Below are 11,733 nucleotides of genomic sequence, written 5' to 3' on the forward strand. Positions count from 1 at the left end.
TTAAACTTAAATTTGGCCTCTTGCCTAATATGCACAAGAAAAGCTCTGCCTATTCATGTGCAAAACTACCATCAGATTTTTAAAATATGCAACCAGCCTATTTTGTTCTTACCACTGTGTACTATTGCATGCAATCTACTGTCAATGGCATACTGCCACATCCCCATTTTGCCACATAGGATAACACATTTACCTCTAGATGAAGTGGAGAAAGTAGTGACAATGTTGCAAGAGAAAAGCCTGACTGAAGGAACTGAAAGAACCTGCGTAACAGGTTCTTTCAGTTTGTTGAAAGAGTTTGTTTACTGCTTTTTCACTAAATATATTTATTTGTGATATAGCTCTGGTAATTAGTTTTTATTTCAAAATAAAGAATAACAAAAATGCTCATAACAACAGCTTATTTTCCATTCCCCTGAGGGAAGAATGAATGTGTTTTTGTAGCTTCACGTGCTTAAAAAATGTGATGGTAGACATCACAGATTGTGTCCTAAATGCTTCATAATGAAAATAACAGTGGATGATAGATGGAGAGCTGATCTTGTGATGCTCCTTTTTTGGCAAAGTTGTAAGAGTCAGCTAAAGGAGGCAACTTTTGTTGACAGATTTTCAGTGGTTCTAAATCCACAGGATACCGAGAGCCGTTCCCAACCGAGCTGGGGGTAGGTTTCACTGTGTGTTGGGGAAGCCTATTTGTTGTGGAAAGGATTATGGTGAGCGATCTAGTCACAAACAAGATTAGTGGTAGCGGATCGTGTTTGATTGGGAAGCTACAAAACAGCTCTCACAACTGTGACACAAGTTGTTGTCCAGCTTGTAGCAAACAGAAAAGAAGTCATGAAACACACAAGCAAACAAATAATTACAAGAATATGATCTCTTCTCTTTTGTAGCTTACATCCTCTGACCAGCTATCTCTAGACATTGTATCACAAACTATTTTAGATTCTTGCAGATCTGTCCAGCTCTCTTTGAAAAGCTACAGACAGCAGAATTACTCTAAAACCCTCTAAACTGTATTGTCATGTCTTTTTATAGAGCATGACATAGACCCACGTACAAGTACATAGCCGTGGTCACACACACTCAGGAGTATCTGTAATCCTAGTTGAGACAGGCAGACACCCTTGGTGCATCACTCTCCCGTTCATTTCATAGATCTGTCATCGTCCCTGGACAAAAGCACCTCACCAGGATGACTAATCTGTGTTCGGCTCGCTGTCCTGGCTGACTCAGGCTGCCATGTCGATTCTATTTCAGACATTACTCAGCAATCGCTGAAGCGAGTTATGATTGGAATGGAGACAAGACACACAAAGGGGAGACAGAGGCAAAGATAGAAAGGGTGGGGGTGGGAAGGGTATTTTCAACTCATTAAAACTTTTTCAAAAGCTGAAAGATGACTTGAGGCAGACTAGTGTTTATATCATTTTGTGCATGAGTGTGAGACAGAAAGTGTCTCAGTCCTCTCTTGTCTCCCTCCAGCAGCAGCAGAGAAACCTCCAGGGCTGACACAGGGGACAGCCGACCTCAGCCTGGCACAGAAACCCTCACCTTGTCTGGGCCACTAAGCACACAGCAGTTCCCTCAGTCACTGAGCGTACACATCCAGACAGCGATGCTGCTTAGCTGGGGAGCCTGAGACATGAGTGGTTTGGGAAGTTACGGTGCAAGCTGACAGGCTGTCATGGCAAATACACACACATACCGAGAGATAATACTATATCAATATGATGGTACGTGAGAAAAACTGTATCACTACTTCTCTCATTACCTTGTCTTTCTCCACTTACCACCAAACCCATCAACCTGCAGTGTCCTGCCATATCATCCTCAATAACCCCAGCTGGTGAGCTAAGCAGTGTCTGACATACATGCACACCAGCACATACACCCAGATACTCAAACACTGAAAGATGCTTACAGGCATGGGGTCTGTTACGCAGAGAAGTGAACACTAACATGTAACCACATACAAGCTGTGTGCACATTTGCAAGCAAAACAGCAATGAAAATTGAAATGATTTAAATTTAAATGTCACTTTAATTTAGAGAAGTGTTTTGTTGTCCTGTGCAGGGTGGACCAAATATCCAACATTCCACACAAACAAAAAATTAGCTAACTAACCACAGTATATGTGGAGATGACTGCCGCAAGCTGTAGTATATGGTGTGCTGGAATGGAACAAAAACTCTTGAGGTTTTTGACCGACAATGCCTTTTGTCAGACCTGAAGACCATCTCTTCTGTCCTCACTCTCTCCCTGTACTTCCCACAGATACATTGCACATCAGTTGGCCTGCTGTCTTTTTGAGGCAGCAGTACACCATTTCTGCTGAATTATTCACATCTTGTGGAGAAGAGGAGCCGAGAGAGACAGCCCGTAAAAAGCCAAGCTAATTAAAGTAGTAGTATTAAATGTGTGCCCGTGTCTCTTCCAAGAAGAGAGGAAAGAGAGATCAGCGGTGATACCTTTCCTCTCTCTGCATCTCTATCACTTGTCCCCCCGCCTCCCTCCTTCTTTCGCTTCACTTATCCCCCCTCTTCCCTCAGCTTTCTCAGGAAAATTACAACCTGACTGCTCACTTTAATATTTCAGCATCTAAGTGAGTGTGACAGCCTCTCCTTTGTGTCCCCCCCACCCCCACCTCACTGCTTCTTCTGTCCCTACCTCCATCCATCCACCCACCCACCCAGCACTCTCTCTCCCAGCCCCAGCCTCCTCGTGTCGTTTGCTTATCGTTCCCCCGATGGTTCAACTTTTACCATGTGACAGGAGAGAGACAGACAGAGACGGAAAAAAACAAAAACAAATCAGACTCAAACCGAAGTCGCTTGCCGGGCTATCAGGCTGTCTCTCTCTGTCTCTCTGTGAGTTCTATGACATGTACACGACCATGAACCTACAATGAGGAGAGGTATCGCTTCGCGCTGATGTATGCCACTCATGGTCAGACATAGACACACAGGCAGCATTTCATAGTGACAGTTGGGGTAGTGATCTCATCCACAGAGACAGACACTGACTCAGAATAGAGGTGTGTGTATGTCCTTTTGTATATTTGTGCATAAGATGTCACCCCCTATACATGAGCCACTTCAGCGCATGAGATACCTCTGAGAAGGCTCTTTCTGCAGCCATAACCCCAATAGTCTTTTCTATGCATGCTCATGTGTGTTATTGTTAGTGATATGAATATGTGCATAGGCAGGTATTATACACAAATGTATTATACATGTTTGGGTGAGAGATGTACTTGTTGGTGGAGTGATAGTGTGTTATTTGAGGTGAATAGCCAAGAAGATGGCTCAGTATGTTGGGTGTTCATAGGCACTATGATACACATCAATAATTTAGCCCGTCTCCCCTACTCCCCATTCATTCTATTTTCATCTCTGCCATTTGATATCCCTCTCTGTTTCCACTCTCAAAGAGAGCATATCATGCCCAGAAAGCGAGAAAGAAATACAAAAAGAGCCTCAGGAAACAAGCCTTTTATACCAATAAGTGAGAAACTAAATGGTGCAGCAGCACGCCAACAATGTATGGACAATAGCATTCAGGAATTACATATCTGTACTTACACATGTATTGGTATGCCTGCACACAAACGCTCGCTCACACACACACACAGAGGGAATCACACATACAAACAGAAACTCTCAAAGTGAGGAGATACTGACATTGTACACAACATTGATCATATAATTTACTCCTCTCTATCAAGCTACAAGGGTATTGATCAAATAATTCCATATGTGGGCCTCGGCTACTGCCAAATTGCTAAAATGGGGCTGCTCTACTTAAAGTGTGTCCCATAATGGTTTTGGCATTGATTGTGACTCTCACTCGCTCACTCCCAATGCAAACAAACCCCATTCAAAAGGGTATGCGAATATGGTCAAACACAAATCACACATGCACACACACTGCCAGTTGAGCAGCTAATGCCACATACGGAGACTGACACTTCCACAAACTAGAACACGCACACACATACACACTTTCATTCTGTGTCCTTCTGGATATTTGTGTGCTCGTCAGGTGATGAAATTATCTATTTGCTGTGAGTTGCAGAATAGAGTTGCCTCGTGGGCATGCAGGTTTTACAAATGACTGGAAGATTAAGGGCGGTTGAAAAGCCAATTTGACCCCGTTTCTACTTTGATGGCTCAGCTGACCAATTTGCTGCAGCCCCGAGGCAGGTGTTACACACGTACACATTTACAGTAGGTGTTCTCATTTATGTGTTCGGCACCAGTGTTTGCACGCGTATACAAAAATATACCTGAGAGCACAGGCTTGCATGTGCACATGGATATATATTCACACTTTTCAGCTAGAGTTGTTACAGTTTCTTTAACATTGAGAAACATTTGAAAAAAAGGAAAGAAAAGACACAATTGAACATCTGAAGCAGATTGAGTCAGAAACAGTTACAATACTGTTAGGTGTTGATCATAAAATCTGATCGAGTGCCCACCCTTTACCAGTAAAGTGTTATTTTTCTGCTTACATGTATTTTTAAGTTCTTTTTGGGGGGCAGAAATATTGTGAAGACGTGACAGAAAGACCCTCTTCTTTGTCAGGGACGTGTATGAGATTATATCCTTCAGCAAGTTTGTTAGATGTTCATCTCAAACACCTGACAGAATGACACTTTTCTATTATAAAAATGCAGCTGTCTGTACAAACCTGCATAACAGTTACAGCTGCATCCTTTTAGTCTTTGAAAGAAAAAAACATAATTGGCCACTCATATGTACAGTGGCTGATCACATCATGTACTCTATAGACTGACAGAGAACTGAAGTCACTATTGGAGCTGGACTGCTGACATCCTCTTTTCATCCCAAACCCTTTACAGATATGGTGACTGTATACTCACACTAAGCTGTGGGACAACATGAGTCTGGATGAGATACTGAAGCTCAAACTGTGTGGTAGACGAAGAACTATATGTACAATATAAATGTGCTGCGTGGGTGCATACAGTAAGACTAGAAAATGTCTATTTACTAAAATTAATATCTTTTCTTATTGTTTTTGGCCTTCTGGCTGCAATCAGCTGACATTTTTCTCTAATATAAAAACTTGCTGTCATTACAAATAATTTCTGTCACCTCTAACCTTCTCCATAATCACTAATACTAACTGTCCTTATGGAACGGTAGAGTTTAGCTGCCTTGTTGCTTGCTATTCAAAAGAAAAGGCAGAATAATATATAAATACTTTATATTAAAATTTATATTTATTAAATATTTACATAATTCTGTGTAGACATAGGTACATTTTTACAAAAATGACCTGAAAACAGAAATGACAACTCAGAAAGTTTTTTTTTTCTTTACAAGACTTATACAGGCATTCTGAGAAAGAGTAGAAGGATTAACCGAGATCTGTAGTGGTAAAGAGCTGAGAAGTTGAGAAGTGTGACAGTGAGAATGTAACACAGGAAGTGAGGCGAGACAGAGAGGACAGAAAAGGATGGGAGAGAGATAGAGTGTGACAGAAAAGGAGAGAGAAGGAGAGTCCAGCTGGTGGCAGAAACAGAGAGAGATGTAAGGATATGACACCTCCTGTCTCTGCACTGGCCTTTGCTGGCCTTTGCGGGAACATACATGACAGCCTTGTCACACTCACTTACTTTCGCTCCCTCCATCGAGGTATATGGACTGCGTAAGAGGGTCATACACAGTAGGCAAGAGAAGGACAGACAAGAGACAGAAAAGGAAAGAAAGAAAAAATAAATAAATAAAGATTACAGGAAATTTTGGTGCTACATTTACTCACTTCTGCACAGATTTCTCTCAGCCTGCTATAGTACTAATGTCCTTGGCATACCACTAGTCTGTCTGTCTGTGTGTGTTATTCTTATTCTCACAAAGCAAAAAGAAAAGATCATTTCTTTTCTTTAAACTTTTACGCAGCTTGTTTTCAGAAAATGTAACTTATGAGCATCCCTGTCAAATTAGTTTTTAACCTTCAACAAAAGATTTAATTACCAAAAGAGCAGCTGCTCTGCACACACACTCATTTTACTGTAATTGTGTTCTGCAGTGCTTTTTGGCAAGTACACATCTGTTGTTGTTGTTATCAAAGTTCTCACAGGATAAAAAAAGAATGTAGGAAATAGCATTTTTCTTTCTTTTTTTTTAGTGGCAGAAGCAGTTGTAGTATCATCTAGAAGTATGTCAGTGCAACTTAATGCCATGTTCCTTTCCTACTCTAAACTGTGGATATTACCTTCTGTGAAAATAGCCACTGGTCTACTGAGATGGTATTTTGCAAGAGTTTGGAAACTGGCTGCAGGGATTTGTTCCCACTCCCAAGAGCATTACCAAGTGTTCAGTCCAAAACTGGAGTACGTAAAATAATACGTCAGCACATAATAGCGCAGTGAGACACAGAGATATGATCCCAGAAGGCTTGTTTGAGTAATTGAACCATTAGTGGCCTTTTCTACCAGGATTGTTTGCATGGCCATGGTTTGAGTTTGCATTGTGGCAGAATTTCAGCCAAGTTCAATTATTTCACCGAGCAATAGCTTTTTTTCTTTTTTTTTTGAGATCTCAGCGTCATCCCAACTGCGTCAACACATAAACTTAATTGAAGTAAATGAGAGGCAGCAGGATTTTTTTGTTTGTTTGTTTTCTCACAATACTAATGACGGTCAGAATACAGCATTAAAGAGTTATAGCTGCTGAACCATAACGCACAACTTGTGTAGATTTTCCAGATTTTCCTATACCCAACACAAAGAGAATTATTTACCACTGACACCAGTTTTTGTTGTATGGTTGAGATCAAATTCCACGCAAAATTCAGGAAATTGTTTCAATGTGGATGTTGATTTGTGAACTGTTGTCATCATCACTCTTCCTAGAAGCGTAGTATTGTCGAAAATATTGCATGATTAGGGCCAAATGAGAAAAGAAAAACAACTCCATAACAGTAGGAGTGGCAATATAGACAATCTAATGCATTGCTATTACAATAATATCAATAAGGTCACAAATGTTAATGAATAAAGAAAACTAAATAGAGAATATTCACGCCCTCCCTTTTCAACCTTGCTTTGGTCCCAACATCCGTATTCATGCCTGTAGATGCAGGCAGGAGAAAAAAAAAATCCATTTCTAGGCATCCCATGATTTGCATGTGATAAATAAATGAGATAAACCAATCAAGGGAGCTCTGCATGTGTATGTGTGCGAATCGCTGTCTGCTTATGTCCATAGCGCTCAGCTGGGTAAAATTGCTTGACAGGAGGAAGGCAAGAGGGACTGTGACAGAAGAAAAAAAAAGATCAGTCCGGCACAGTAGTTTATGTAAAGAAAAAGAGATACTGAGTGAGAGAGGGAGTGGGTGAGATAGGAATGGGGAAACACAGTCTTGGAGGGCCCCGTCGCACCGCTCAACACAATAATGAATTTCAAATAAGTTATTCACTTCAGGAGTAAGTGGCTGGCACCCACTCCTTACAGCTGGTTTGTTGAGATAATTGATTTTCAAATAGTTTTGAGGACGAGGAATGGGGACGGGGGCTGGGGGAGGGATACTGGGGAGGGGGCCTGGTTAGTGAGTGGGGGGGGGGGGTAGCTACAACAGGGTAGTCTGCATGTGTAGCACTGGCACTTCTGAGTGTGTGCATGTCAATTACGTGTGTGTAGTGTGTGAGAGAGAAGTTACAGGGATATTTTAATTCACGCAGGAAAGAGGCCGTGTCGGAATGGAGGCCGGGGCACTAGCTGTAATTAAACTGATACAGCTCTGCAGGCACACACACACTCATGTAGGGAAGATGAATTTTTCATGGCTAGCACGTCTACTTCATCTCTGCCGTCTCTCCTCTCTCGTCCTGGCTCAGGGCGTGTTGGCTAGCTAAACTTTGCGCTGGTTTTTCACTGGGCTGTTAACATGGCAGCCTTCCATTGCTGGCTGCACTGACACAGATAACTGAGCATCCGGGATGACAGCGACACAGACTCAATGAGATGCATTAGTGGCAGGATTTGAATTGACAATGTAATTTACCACGTCTCTCTCGCTATCCTCTGCTAACTCTCTCCCACTCTATCTGTCTCTGCCACCCTCCTCTTGCTATCTCTCTGTTAAATTCATAGGAAGAGGGAGAAAGTGAGGTGAGGAAACTCAAGCAGCTGCTGGGGTTTCCATCATGAATATGCTTAACACATGAAACATCATAAAGGAATGGGGTAGAGACTGAACAGCAGACAAAAACCAACAAACAATGCTTATCATCTTACACCAAATCTTTAAAAGAGGATATCTTAACATGTTGGAGGAAGCCAGAGAACCTGTTGAGAACCCACGCAGACATGGGGAAAACACTCAAACTCAACACAGAAAGACTCAAGACTGGATTCAAACCTAGGACGTTCTTGCTGTGAGGTGACTAACCACCACAGTGCCATACTTTCAAGATTTTTTATTTGACTGCTAATTTTTGCAAAATGAGACATTTTAAAGGTATATGCATTTCATCTGACAGATCTAAGTATTCCATAATTTTCCTTATTTTTCTCAGTTAAACTCTGATAGGTTACCAGTTTGTTGCTCCTGCTGGCTTTTTAAGTGTTACAACCAGCTCAGCACTTTCTTCCATATTTAACAAAACTGCAGTGACAATATGCATGAACCAGTAGTGGACCGTGCCATTCAGGGCTCCAAAGACAGTGTGGAAATAGTAGGATATTTCCAGCAAGTGTGTATTTTTTTTGCTGCCGAGCTCCTTCTTTTTTTTTTTTTTGTTACACAAAAATGTTGAGGATGAAGTTCAGCAAACTTTGTCACTGAACCTAATCCAGGGTTAACAGAAAACTGTGACGCTGTTGACAGGTGGTTGGTGAACACACCTTTCTTTCCAACACTTGAATTCACAGGCAACAGGACATTTTGACAGTTTTGGCCTTGGGGCCTAGATACTCATTGAGACCATAATTGAGCTATAAGCTAAAAGGGTAATCGGTATACCCTCTGTTTAGCACCTAACTGTCAGTCTGTGTGTTTGCATGTGTGTGTTTGAAACCCAAGTCTTGCCATCAAGTGACAGGAGAAGCCAGGAGCAGGATCTGCGCAGACATGTAGACAATCTCTGGAGCCAAATTTTCACATTGGACATAGAGTAGCAGGGCTAAAATCAGATGCACAGATAAGCATGTTAAGGAAGATAAACGTACATGCATACACATACAGGCTAATTACACACACTCGAAAGCACACTCTCAAAACACAATAGTTTTTGTGTGTTTGTGTGCATGTGTACATGTGTGCGTTCTTTCTGATTCAGATTGACAGGATGCTTAGAAGGCTGTGTGCTCACTATAATTACACACACTTGAGAAATGTCGGCTCTCTGTGCTGGAGAGGAGGGTGTAATCAACGCTCACAAACACGCATACGCACACACCTGACATTCTTGCAAAGATTAGCAACACACCTCTTTCCTCTGGAATCCAAATCTGAGGATGAAGAAAACAAGTCAGGTTCACACACTCATACACACACACACAGACTCAGACCCACTCACACACTCACTCACTAAGGAGGCATCACTGTCATCATAGTCATCATCAGTGACGACTGTTGTCTTATCATCAAATCTGTCACCATCATCACTATCATCATCACCTTCATCGTTGCATGCTGTTGGCAGCAATCTTTGTTTATTATTTTTTAAGTGCTTGTAAAACATAATCCATTTGTGTGCACAGACTCTCTCTCTCACACACACACACATACACACACACACAGACATAGAAAGTCACCGTGTTGAATCGTCATAAACCTTAATATATTCATTTTCATGATGAGGTTATGTATTTAGACAACACCATGAGCAGGAAAAACATTAAAGAAATATTTTGTCCAAATATAAATTAATTATAATTATATATGAACAGTAATTATACCAAAGTATCTGTGAAATTAGCTGCTTGAGGCCTTAATGGTTGCATGAGCACTGAATGCTGTTAGGTAGAGATGTCAAAGTCACAGATCAAGTTATGTGTGCTTTTCCCATTCACAGATGTCACAACTGCGACATCTTTTTTTACTGGACAAATGTATGAAAATGTAAAAATCTTATTTTAACAAATAACAATTGACAGTCAATGTAAATTTCTTTCTGGATCCCTAAACTTGTTTGTTAAAGCAACTTTCCAAAGCCAAAGCTTGCTAAAAGTGTTTGTGTTTTCTCTTCCTACTGGGCACCTTAATTACCTCAGGCACTATTTACCAGAGATTATTAAGGAACAGCTGTCTCCTCCCTATGTTTATGTATGTATGTTTCTGCCCTCCCATCTCAGCCCTTAGGCTACCAGTCCTGCCTTTTTGCATAACAAGTGCACACTCTGCAGTCAAGGTTCCATGGCCATTATTCTGCACCCTGTGGTCCCTGAATTCCCAAGTAGTCCCTCAGGTCCTGGACCTCCTGCGGGGCAGTGTTGAGGGAACACTGTTTTCATTAAGACGGTCATTTTCTGCACACTGTGATTTGTGTGCATTCTTTTAAATAGTTTTTAAAAAGCCAGGGCCCCTTGCATTAAATACCGCTGGAGTAGAACTATTAAGTGGCGTGAAGCTGTTGGACAAACTGTCGTCGTTATGGCATGTCAAATCCATCACAATGGGATGGCGTTAAGACACACAAATACAATACAAAACACACACACACCACCTCCGCCTCTGTTATGGACAGACAGCGCACAGTTAAACATCTAAACGCCACGGCACATTTTTTATTTCACTTTTATGTCCTTAGAGCTTCTTCTGCACAGTTTTTGCTATTACTCATTCCCACAATGCCCCCACATACACACTCACTCCGCTTTACCAGCAGCTATTATTCCTCTTTGCTGAACTTCAAGACAGGCAAATTAATTATGGACTTCTTGATCTAGAAACAATTATGATTACAGCACGGCCTCCTCTGCGGAGCCTCAAAGTGTCATGGCTGCCACTCCCAGCCTCTTTGAAGTGTCGTGCTGGTGGATGGCACTATTAGTGTGGCACTGCAACTTATCACCATGGCCCCATCAACTGCAGAAGAACTCTGAGGCAAAGTACCCTCTAATATTTAATAATTACCAAATCTAACAGCAGATAGGCTTTTTTCTCATTAAGAAGGAGGTACTTGATCATTTCTCTCTGTGTGTGGAGTCTTGTGCGGGCTTGGGTGTATGTTTGCGGCTTGTAACTGTGCAACTGAGCAACCTCTAAAAATATTAAGTGAGTCAGCTATTCCTAGTTTGCTTATTATGGGGAAATTATAATTGCTGCCTTTGGTAAATATGACCACGAAAATGTTAATCATGCTAATCTTTCCAAACTAAACCCATATTTGTGACCAATGCATTAGAATAAGAATTAAAAACCACAGTTCTTGTAATGTGCATGTAAATAGTGCTAAAAAGAAACATTTTTGAAGTAGGCCTCAGAAGCAGAAGTTGATGAAAAGCACCAAATGAGATACACTTCCAGTGAACTGGTTTTAAATATATTCATCATAAACATTTATATTGTTAAAAAAAACTACACCAGTAACACTGCTTTGCTTAGAAAAAAGTGCTTTTAATGTCTTAATTATCTGCCAAACAAAGGGCAGCATACTGTATCATTTATTAATCCAACATTTTAAAAAATTCAAAGTTAATGGTGGTAAGCACATAAGAACTAGGGCACATTAGATATTCTAAAACTGAGCTAAG

Source organism: Oreochromis aureus, linkage group 13 (assembly GCF_013358895.1).
Source record: "Oreochromis aureus strain Israel breed Guangdong linkage group 13, ZZ_aureus, whole genome shotgun sequence".
Classification (NCBI taxonomy): Eukaryota; Metazoa; Chordata; class Actinopteri; order Cichliformes; family Cichlidae; genus Oreochromis; species Oreochromis aureus.